Raw genomic sequence first — 12,485 nt, forward strand, 5'->3', positions numbered from 1 at the left:
TCTCTACCCAGAGAAACATCATTGTAACAAGGGAGATGGGGAAAGAAGAGAGGAAAAAGAGGAGGAAGAGGAAGAAGAATAGAGGGAAAGAAGAGAAGAGGGGAAGTAAGAGGAAGAGAGGAAGAGGGCTCAGAGAAGGAGAGAGGATACAAAGTGCTGAGCATAAACTTTGTCCTATCAGAATAAACTAGTAGAATTTTGAGCATGAGTCCTGTAAAGTTACTTGAGGGAGTGCCTTCAGATTGATGACATAACATATAAGGATTGTCTGTGAAGTGATGAAATGGAGGGAGACTTTAGGTAGCAGGTGGAAGAAAGTGAGATCTGAAACACTGGTAGTAATCTCTGGCAGAAAGCACAAATGTTTAAAATATAAATACATGGACAAGAAAACGTAATCACATTTTAATTCAGTGTACCTAGTTTAACCAATTCTAATTAGTTTTTAGATTTAGGGGCATGAAATTGTTGTATTAGACCTATTGATCATTTTTTTGCATTTATGAGATAATATTGCTCCCATGACAATAACCCAAAATTTAGAACTGACTTCAAAAATCTTGAATGAGAAATCCTATTCCATGTGATTGGAAGAATTTGATATTCCATCTGGAGGAAAACACATTTGGTTCTTTGATTCATAATTCAGTGATCATATCTTATTCAGGGGAAAAGACATTCACTACAGTGACTCTCGTCTGAGGTTCTTGGAAAACTTTTGGTTTATTATCCTTTTTGAGTATACTTCTACTATGAAGATCATTTAAAGATCTAAGGCCTGGGAGAGTCAGTATGAACTTCCTGAAGGTTTTACGAAACATTTACGCAAAGGCAGAAGTATCCTCCTTTTTTAATATTTCTTGGAGAAGTGCTGATCCTTGAGTAATACTTTTCTGAACAAGTCAGTATTAGGCTAAAATACAATCACCAGCTATGATAAACACTAACCAGGAAAACCCAGAAATAACTCTACTCCCAAAGAACTTGGTAAAAGTGTGTGACCCACCCTTTATAAATCAATTTGGCTGGCTAAGAAATATGATTCCAAACACCTGCAAATGACAGTGCACAGCTGTATGTTTGTTTCTGTACATCTGCAGAAACAAGTTAAGCACCAATTCTTGCAGAAGGCAAGTGGATTCCATTAATGGAGAATCAAATAGTAAATATTCCAGTGGGGGTGGGAGGTTGCAGCTGAGAAGGGAGGGTGGGAGGTGAGCACTAGACCAATGTCATCCACACTCAGTATTGCCCTCTGGAAATTATAAAGCTTCCTATTCAGGCTTCTGAAAATGCTAACTTTGGTGAAGTTCCCTTCCTTTCTAAAAGGATGGGCTTCCTTACTGATTGTGTTTATCCTCCTTTCTCTAGTGTCTGTATGTTTATTTCCTTCAAACCTTGGCAAAATTCCAAATTGTCAGCACAGTCACAAATTAAGATTCATTTCTGCAGAGTGGTACCCGCTCTGGTAGCCAGTGTCAGACAAGATCCATCTCAGGAGAGATTTCCAAGACAGCTGTGGGGAGTTGTTACATGGAAGGGAATTGAGGGGGGAAAGAAGGAACATGCTTGCTTTTCCTTTTTATTACTTGTTCGAGTTGTCTACACAGGGATACCAAACCTATAATAACTTTGTAGCTGAAGCTTCATTTCTGAGGACCAGAAGGCCCTACCCAGCTTTGTTTTTCTCTCTTTTACTTAAAGCATATCTATAAAAACATGTTCCATTTTGATGAGATCTCTTAAATCTTAAGCAGCTGAGACAGATTCTTCAGCCCTTTTTGGAATGCACTATTAGGTCATTAAACTTTGCTATCGAGAGAATATTTGGGGGATGCTTATGGGCAGATACAAGTCAAAAGGATTTCATCTCTAATTAAAATTGGTATCTGGTTGTGATTTTTCTTTGTGAAGGGGATTTGATATGTGAAGTTTCAGAGACATAAATATGAACATTTCAAATATGACCAGTTTTTATCTTATAATAATTCATTCAAATGAAAATGATATGGGATCAGTGTTAGGAAGATGTGTTTTGCATGTATAACTATGTTTATTTCATAAATAGTATTCAGAGAAAATTATTGACTCATTCTTAAACATATTAAGTCTTCAATTGAAAGATCCTATGATAAGAATTAAAGAGTATTTGTCTCTTGTGGCAAGAAAGGGGATCCATATTCCTAAAGGGAAATCATAGCTGTTCTTTTGGAGAAAGCCTCAGAAGATTTATCCCATCTAGTATTACATCAGAGGAATTCACTTTAACTGAAGGATTAGCATTTTTCTACTTCTATATCATCATTATGTCCAAGGGAACATCTTTCTGATGGTGACTGAAAGGTTGCAAAAGTCATACTTTTTCCTTCTGCAATAAACTGTGGTGATCTTTCTTCCTATAATATTCAAAGGGAGCTATTATGTTCCATGACAAAGGAAAAGAAATCTTACATCGCCAGGCATCCTGACTCTTAGTCCATGTTGACAGAGGAGGAAAGAAGAATCCTCAGCATGAAAAACTATGTTAGTAATACAGTTGATTCATGTAGGGACTTTATTCTATGCCATCCTCTCAAAGGGTTGTGAGGGGGCACATTGGATAAATCATTGCTTCTGGATTCAGGAAGACTCATCTTTCTTAGTTCAAATCTGGACAATTTACTAGTTATGAGATTCCCGTTGTCAAACCCCTTAATCTTGTGTGTCTCAGTTTCCTCATTAGTAAAATGAGCTGAAGTTGGAAATGGAAAAAATATTCTAGTATCTCTTTTCTAAGAAAACGTCAAAGAGGGTCACAAAGAGTAGAGACATGACAAAAAGTTGAACAAATACTCTCAATGTTTCTGACTAGTGAGAGAGTTAGTAGGCACAAACTAAACAATGCATTGATCAAGGAAGGTAACAATAAAACCAGCTAGAATGATGTTAGAAGTCATGTGTTGTACTGCAAGACATCAGAAAGTGAATTAGAAAATATAGATTTTATAGGTGAATACACTGTATAAAAATTAAATTATATCTCTAATAATAAAAATATTATATTTTATGAGGTTTATTAAGGATCATTAGAAAATCAAGGAATAAAGATGATACAAAGTAAAAACCACATGCCCATGGCTGATTAGCCCATTCAAAATCCCTGTGCTTAGCTTACCACTATGCTTGCTACATCATTGCAATGGAAGAGAGAGTGTGGGAGGCATTACTGCCAGTTATATACAAATTGTGATCTTGCCTACATGGAGACTCAGGTGAGATTATAGGGAATTCTGGGAAATACCAAGGACTTCTGGGGATTGAAGTTTAAGGTTCAAAATCTCCATTTTCACAACTGAGACACAGAAATGAAGTGATTCACCCAAAATCACACACCTATGAAACACTTAGGTTAAAGCTCAATTATAAGCTGTAGAAGTATCGATTGAAACTCTTTTTTTTTTTTAAACCCTAGCCTTCTTGTCTTAAAATTGAATCCAAGTATCAATTCCATGGCAGAAATGCTGTAAGGCTTGGGTAATTAGGATTAAGTGACTGGCCCAGGATCACACAATTAGGAAGTATTTGAGGCAAGATTTTAACCCAGGGTATCTCATCTCTGGTCCTGATGCTCTATTCACTAGGCCACCTAGCTGCCCCACAGATAGGTTCTTGAAAATAGCATGAAAATAATTACATTTCAGAGTCATTCAGTATTATAACTCATGGACCAAGGCATCATCTTTAATGTTTTTTCCAATACTTTCCAAAGTAACATTTCTAAATTTTCTAAATTTAGATTTTAAATTCTAAAATTTCTAAAATGAACGAAAAGCCAGAATTTCAACTACCTCTTTCTAGATATTGTTCATCTACTAGAACAACCCCAAATCTTTGCACTTTTAATAGCTACCAAGTCACATTATTCCCTTGTAATGAGTTTTGGTTAGGTGACTTGTTAATAGAGTGCACAGCCTGGAGTGAGGAAGACTTATCTTCTTGAGTTAAAATACAGCTTTGGACATTTGCCACCTATGTGACTCTGGGCAAGTCACTTAACTCTATTTGCCTTAGTTTCCTCATCTGTATGATTAGCTGAAGAAGGAAATGGCAAACTGCTCCAGTATTTTTGTGAAGGAAATTCCAAATGAGATCATGAAGAGTTTTGGACATGACCGAATCCAAACAGCAGCAACAAATATAATGAGTTTACAGTCCATTGAAATATCCAGGTTTTTTTCACATGAACAACTGTCTCTCCATGCCTTCTTCCCCTGTACTTATGGAGACTATTTTTTTTAACCCATAGTCTTTGTATTTATTTCTAAATTTTATATTTTCCCCCCATAGGCTCACAAATTTAGAGCCAGAAGGTCCATTGAGTCCAACCCCTTCATTTTGTAGACTGTTGTTTAGGGTTATACAGTTAGTGAATATAAGAAACTGGATTTGAAACTGGGTCTTTCTAAATTCAAGTTTGATGGGTTAGCTAAGTTTTAAAATGGATAGAATGCCAGGCCTACAGTCACTAAAGTGTGAGTTCAAACATGGTCTCAGAAACTTGCAATCGGTATGACTTTGGGAAGGTCTCTTAATCTCTCCGGGTCTCAGTTTTCTCTTCCGTAAAAATGGGAATAATGATAATACTTCCCAAGGTTATTGTGAGAAAAAAAATGAGATAATAAATTTAAAGCATTTAGCACAATGCCTTTTATATAGTTAGGATAGTATAAATATTGTTGTGTTTTTAATCATTGTTATCACACCATTCAGCTTTCCCTACCTTTACTCCAGTTTTTTCATCTCTTTAATGAGGAATTGAATTCTGTGGATGGTAACCTCTAACACTCAAGGTCACAGTTCATCTTTTCACTTTTCTGCTATGTACATAACCCTTTCCCTTTCTTGCTTCTGAAAGAGAAAACTATCTCCAAAGTTTAATGGAAAGGACCTAGAGGGAATGGAAATGGGGAAAAAAAAAACCCAACCAGGAACCTCCCAGGGCCAGTGAAGCACAACCCTTGTAATTATTAGAAAACAAAACAAAACAAAACAAAACAAAAAAACAAAAAAACACAACAAGTTTATTGAGGGTAGGAAATGATAGATAATGTTCTAAATCTATACAGCAATAGCTCCTTCCATCAATCTACCCTCCTCCTCACAGGGTTTGCTTTTCTGATCTTCTGAAGCCTTTCTTATTCACACCTTGATCTTATCTAGACCCCAAAAGACTATTTGACAATATATATCTAGATAGATAGATAGATAGATAGATAGATAGATAGATAGATAGATAGATAGATATACTACAGATTGTCTTTAAAAAGCCAAGGATGCAGGACTCACAGATGTACTGAGTCCTTACCCAAAGCCTGAGGTTGGCTTCCTAGGTAAACCACCTAAGTGACAAAAACCTTGGGTTTACCTTAACCAAGTTGTTTCTGACAGGTTGATCTCTGGACTTCAGGGAAAGGCAAGTCTCTTCCAAGGCAACTCTCCAACCCAGGAATTCCTAATCTTTCCACAAGACGAGTCTTTTCCCAGGGGATTCCAGAACAAAGATCCTCCTTACCAGCTCAGAGGAAAGACAGATCAGGAGAGACTGTTAAACCCAGTAAACTCCCAAGATACTCCTCTCCCTCCAGAATCTTCTCCCAGGGTTTGTGTCTAAATTTTCCTTTCCTCTTAAGGAAAATCTATGCATTTTTCTCTATTCCTTATCACTTATCCTACATTTCCCATTTTATGCTCTGAGAGAAATAATCAAATCATTGTTTTTTAATCAATAAATAATCAAGTAATAATCAAATTATTGTTTTTAGAAAAAAAAGTGGTTAGTCAATTTCTTTCTGCTTCTGTTCCATTTTTTCTGTTGTCCCAGACAAAAAGCAGGGGAAAAAAAGAAAAAAAAAACCTTGGTCACCACACCCCTCTAAGTGCTATATGCTCTATTAAAATGTAAAGACAGCAACTCTCACTTTTTTATTCTATCTCTTCATTCTTTTTACCTATATAGGGTCTACTGCATAATAGATACTTAATAAATACTTTTTAAAAATCCATTCATTTAGTTATTTATTTATTCTTCCATTAATGCTGGTCCTAAAATTCCTAATAGATTATAAATTACATCAGGAAAGAATTATGTATTTTTAACCTTTACATTTCCTCCATCTATGGAGGTCCTCTGTACATAATGGGAACTGAATATCTCATGCTTTTATTTGAAAATCCTCTGATTCTATGAAGAAAATGAAGAAGATCTGAAATGGAAATTCTAATTTACCTCTGCTAGAACAATCTATGTGGACCCTGTAGCTCTTATCCTAGAAATCTCTTCACTTCATTGACTTTGAAAGGCAAACATATATCTGACCATTTCTGTGGGAGAGCAATCTATTTGGAATAAGGCATAGACCTCTGATTCACACAACTTAAGGACCTGATGGAGCTAAAGACATATAGTCATTCAAAAAAAAGGAAGGAATACATCTCTCACCAAAAGCTCTAAGCTACTTTTTGATAAATGATCATTTTTAGGAGTACTTTAATGACAGTTACAGCTATTGTATTTAGCCTATGAATCAGTTTAAAATATTTTTAAAATGTTGTTCATATTGCTGTATATGATTGAATTGAATAGTTTATTGGAAAAATGCTTTCATCTATATGAGATAAATTACTCGTAGGTCACCAGATGACTCTCTGTGTGTCTTATAGAGGTGATCATTTATATAACCCAATGAAAGAGTTGATGGAGAACACATGGATCTATCATTTTCTCCTAGAGATTTTCCTCATCATTCCCCTCAGTTCAAATACATTCTAATCCATGAAGCAATCATTCAATAGAGTGAACATGTAGGATACTATGAAGAAAAGCTAAGTATTACAAATGTATAGCCATCAATATATAATAACAAAATCCTCAGATTCATCATTTTTTCTTTTTCTTCTTGGATTTACACCTGTCACAGGGTACCTTCAGCTTAAACTATGAATTCTCCATTTCGTATAGGATCGAGAGAGCTACATTTCACCATTTGTAGCCATGTATAAGGCCCAAGAAGTAACAGAAATTTATGTGTATGTGCATATATATATATATATATATACATATAGTAAATGCATATTACACATATTGTCATATACATTTGCATTTTATATTTACAAATTTGCAGGAGAATATATATAAGGACATAGAGCCAAAGAGTATGCCAAACGGGCTGACCATGATATGTTTTTGCATCTTTTTTTGAAAAATTCATCTGCGTCTTTGTTTGGGCATCATTCAGCTACCTGGTGGCCCAGCATCTGAATATTACAAGGGAACATTCTTTCAGGTGACCCTGTGCCCTGTGTCGTTTTACTGCATATTATTCTCCTTCCTTAGTGGAGTGATTTGTGTTTTTTATTAACATAGGATTAAATTGCTTTGTTCTGAACGTAATGGGGGGAAATCATACAAATACGTAGTATTTCAGTGAATGAATTGGCTAATATTCTGAAATGATAATGACTCAAATTAATGATTCATTAGATAAATATCTAAATTGCGATAGAATACTTTATGTTACATCTACATTAATGATACTAAGTGAATTAGTTATGATTAATGCTACCAAGGTTCCAAATGAATTAATAATGATGGGCCACTTATTGCAACACTTTGTAATAAGTGGCCAATCATTCTTATTTCTTTGGTATTTCTTCTAACCGTGTTAATCATGATGAATTCTTTGGGTATTCACAAGACTATAATGCTTGATTCCATAAGCATTCTATAGGAATTCTGCTGTCATTTAGCATAATACTTCAGAAATTATTCTCCTTTAGAGGAAGCTGATAGGTTTGATGGCTTACTTTAGAGACAGTGTACTGCTACAAAGAGAACAATGAAAGCTGAATGGAGACCCTCACAGGGATGATATCCTCTCAATTTCTTTAGAGGTTAAAATATCCCTAGGTCTTTCCAGGATCACCCATGTGACACTGTCCTCATTTCCTGTAATTATAGGTGTGGTTGCTTTTTCATCCCTCAACATTACTTTCTATCACCCTTTATGCCATTAATGAAAAGAAATGATGACTTTAAAACAAAACGGTCTAGGTCCAAAAGAAAAGCAGGGAGAGTCCAAGAGAAAAATCAGAGTTAGCCTAAAGCAGATTTAAGAGAAAAAGCACATCATTATGAACATGAAATTATGTGTTGTATTATTTATATATAACATATATTATATTACCTTCTGTCTTGGGAAAGTGGGAAGAATAGGAGATAAGGAGTAAACATGAATTTCAAAATAACAAAAATGACTATAAAAATTGTACTAATATAATCTGGGAAAAAACCCAATAACTAAGACAGACAGAGAGAAGAGGACAAAGAAACAGAGAGGGAGAGAGAAACACACAGAAAGAGAGAAAGACAGTGAACAGAAGTAGAATAATGTCTTTCTAGATGTGGAAACTATATAAAAGGGAGATTTTACAAACAGGCTTTTATGATAATTTTCTAGGATGTCTCAGGATCTATTTCTAAGAACTATAATGGAATTTGTGCCACACAAATATAATATAAGTGTAAAAGGTATCACTCAAGAGGACTGCAACATAATGAGCCTCTGGGTTTTCTAGAGCTTATGGGGCCAGCAGACCAATGAAATCTTGTTTTCTATTCCTCCTTGAGTGTATGAAGAACTTATTCATGAAACTTCAGTGCATTAATATAAATATAAATCCTACATAGACCTCAATTACTTGAGTAAAATAGATTTATGGAAACAGACTAAGGACTAAAAATAAGAAAGACAAAGTTACCAGTGATCTTATAGTTGGGGAAATGCAAATAATATTTAACATTAGCACTAATTAATACTGTTAGTAATGCTATATAATTATCATACATAGCATCTTATGTCTGAAAAGTAATTTAAATACATAATGTCACCTAGTGGATGAATTCCTTTATTTGGAAACAGAAAGACCTTGCTTTGAATCTCCTGTCACATAACAATCGTTGTGTGATCTTGGGCAAATCACTTAATTTCTATAAGCTTTATTTTTCTCTTTTAAAGAATGAGGAAAATAATAGTTCCTACCTCATGGAGTTGTTATATGAAGTTCAAATGAAATTATATATATAGATATATATGTATGCATATGCATATATAGATACATACACATGTATGGACATACACATGTATATGTTTCCTATTCCAAAGCCCATTGGCACCCTTCTTGATTGGTGAAGATAAAGGTCCTTCCCTGACAGGCAGGAGATTCAATTCAAATCCTTTTGGGGACAACTAAGCCTTTGAGTGATCTTCAGGGCTCTAAGAGGGCTGAATAGCTTTAGGTGCTTCTGACTTCCAGTTTCCAAGGAAAAGAAGGAAGAAAACAACCACACTTCATATTCCTGAAAGAGGAAAAAACAAAGGGAAGAAAATAGGAGAGAAGGCAATCTCCATCATGTCACTATTCAAATATTGCTTTTCTAGAGATCCTAGGGAATTTTCCATTTTAGGAGATGCAGGACCTTTCTTCCTAATTGAACTGAGTTATACCACTCCCATTTGGAGACCTCCTTCACTTTGTATTGTCTTACATACCTTCTCCTATGTATATCTACTCTGATTTCTGCTTAGCTATGATTTAAATTTCTTAGCTATTTATTTATTTATTTTTTTTGTAGAACTAGTAATAAGCAGGAAAGCAGTTAAAGCGTGGATATAGATCTTGGGTTCAACCTAGTCTGCCAAATGACAGATTAATCAAAAGCTGTATGGCACCTAATCACTTCCCATTTATGAACAATATTTAAAGAAACAGGTATACTTCTCACTCTGGTACCTCTTGCCGCTGAGAGGAGGAGTGGTAGACTCCATGAGTGAAAGTCTTTTTTGGTGAAGGGAAGGGAAAGAAGTGGTTATAGAAGTTTATTCTGTCTCCTTTTGAGTCAAACAGGTCTAGTATTTCAGAAGATTTCACTCAACATTAAGCCAAGATATCAATGCAATTTCCATTCATTGATTCCAGTTTATTTTTAAAATAAAAGTACAATGCCATTTCAAATTTTAAAATATTCTAATTTTTGAAGACAATAGCAATATTAACACTGTTTTCTTAAATTCCTAGTTATTTCCTTTGAGAACAAGCCAACATCTAGTGCTACTTCAAAGTGAATATTTTTTTTAAATTTTGGAAAACAACAGTAGTGTTCATAATAGATTTTATCTTCTTCTGGTAATTTAACATCCTTAATTCCTTTAGCTGATAATACAAAATGATTCAGAGAGCCTTTGCCCTTCCTATATCTGTAGTGGCATGCCAACTGAAATCTCTTCTGATTTTAAACATTCTTTGTCAAAGATGTCCTTGAGAATAGTCACTTCCTAAGACCATTTTTATTTTTTTGACTGTATCAGCACACTGCTAATGTACATAAAACTTGTAATCTAAAAAAATCTCCATATCATTTTTATACTGATTGCGTGCCTATTGACTCCTCACATTTCAAAACATTTGCATTGTTGATATTTTTAACCCAAATCGTTAACTTCACATTTTTCCTTACTGAATGTTATCCCATTTGATTTAGACCATGGAGTTATTTTTAAATTCCTATTATGTCATACAGTCCATTACCAATCCCTTCCTGCCTCATGTCATTTGTAGATTTGACAACAATTGCAACTGTCTTCCTTTGAATCAATATGTAAAATTTGGGCAACATAGGACTAAAAATAGCTCTGGGACATTACATCGGGGTCATCCTTCCAGATGACATCAATCTTTGGTTTCAGAAATTAGACTACCAAATTCACTTAATTGTCTACCTCTAATTTGTCAGAAAGATATCATGAAAAATCTTCTCAAATTCCTTTCAAATTCTCAAATTCATAGGCAAAGTATATTTTGCCTATGAAAGTTCCTTGTCCAACTAATCCAATAATCCTCTCAGTGAAAAAATCAATGAGGCAAGACTGGTGTGACTTGTTTTAAATGAAATTATGCCATTATGAAGAAAAAATATTTCCCTTTCTACATAATAGTCTAATCTAAAATATTCCACTAACCTAAATAAATTTGCAAAATCTACCTGCTGCCCTTTCTCAAAAACAGAGATATCATCTGGTCTGAAAGATTTTTTTTCCCCTATGGTTGCTCAAAAATGGCTACCAGTAGTTTGGAAAACACATTTGTAATTCATATGAATACTTGAGATATAATTCATCTGAACCAGTAGAAATTGAGTTCATTCAGAGTAGTTACTCTTGTACCATATCTTCATTTCTCTTGGGTTTCCTCTGATTTCTCAGGAAGTTTAGAGAATATGAGAACACCATACCTCATAATCCCCTTTCCTTTTCAGTTATGACCTGGAAGATGGCATGATTATTTCCCTTCAAAGTTTGCATTTTCCCTACTTTAGCAACCAGTACCTTCTCCATCAGAATGAGTTCCAGAATAGCATTTTACCTCTGCATTAAATACATCGAGCACAATATAAAAACCTTCACTCAGATCCTTTCTTAACCCTTGGCAGTATTATGTTTTGGTCTACTCATATAATATAGAAGGAAAAAGAATAAGAGGTGGAAGAGGCCCCAGAACCAAGCTTAGAAATAGAGAAAAAAAAAGGTTTTTAAATAAATCTTTCAATGACTTAGTTCAACTTTCTCTATATAGTTGGAGTTAAGAGGGAGGGACCAGAAGGTATGGCAAGCTTGCAAAAAGTCTAATAAAAAAGTCAAACAAGATTGTGGGGGTAGGGTAGAAGACTGTAAAGATTGCTATATAATAGTTCTGATCAGACAATATTTAAATTGAATCAAATAAACAAGGGGATATGATTTGCTTCAGTGAATAGAGGAAGGAAGATGGTTGAGCTACTAAGTATTTTTGTTTATCTTTTTGTTGCTTTGCATGAATTTTGAAAGGAAAATAGAGCAAAGAATTCTGGAGTAAAGAGTAGTATGCATTTGAATTGGAGAGCTATCAAGTCAGGACTTTAAAAAGAACAAAAGGAGATCAGGAGAAATTTGATAGACTTTGAGACTAGGCAGGGTGACTGCAACTCCAGGTTACAGAAGTTAGAAGTGAGGATAAAGAATAAGTTTAAGAAGAATGATGCAGAGAGAGAGGTGGAAGGACATTAGGATCAAGAATTATTTCTAAATTCTGGATCACTGAGATAAAACAATTATAGGTGATAGTGAAGTCAAGTGTTTGATTATCTGTATGAGGAAGAGCCATATTAGTTGAGGAGGTTAATGAACTGGGAAGGCAAGATATTTGAGGGAACATTAATGTTTATGTTGCGCTTCTCAAGTATGGAAATGATGGCGCTAAACTCTTTGAGCCAAATGGTAAAATTCTTTGAGAGAGAACATGGCACAATGAGAAAAGGAGAAATAGGAATAAATAGAACAAAACAAAGCAAACAAAAAATACTCCTGTGGTAAAAAGCAGATCAAGATAAGGACTAAAAATGATAGAATTTAAAT

This window comes from Monodelphis domestica, chromosome 8 (genome assembly GCF_027887165.1).
Source record: "Monodelphis domestica isolate mMonDom1 chromosome 8, mMonDom1.pri, whole genome shotgun sequence".
NCBI lineage: Eukaryota > Metazoa > Chordata > Mammalia > Didelphimorphia > Didelphidae > Monodelphis > Monodelphis domestica.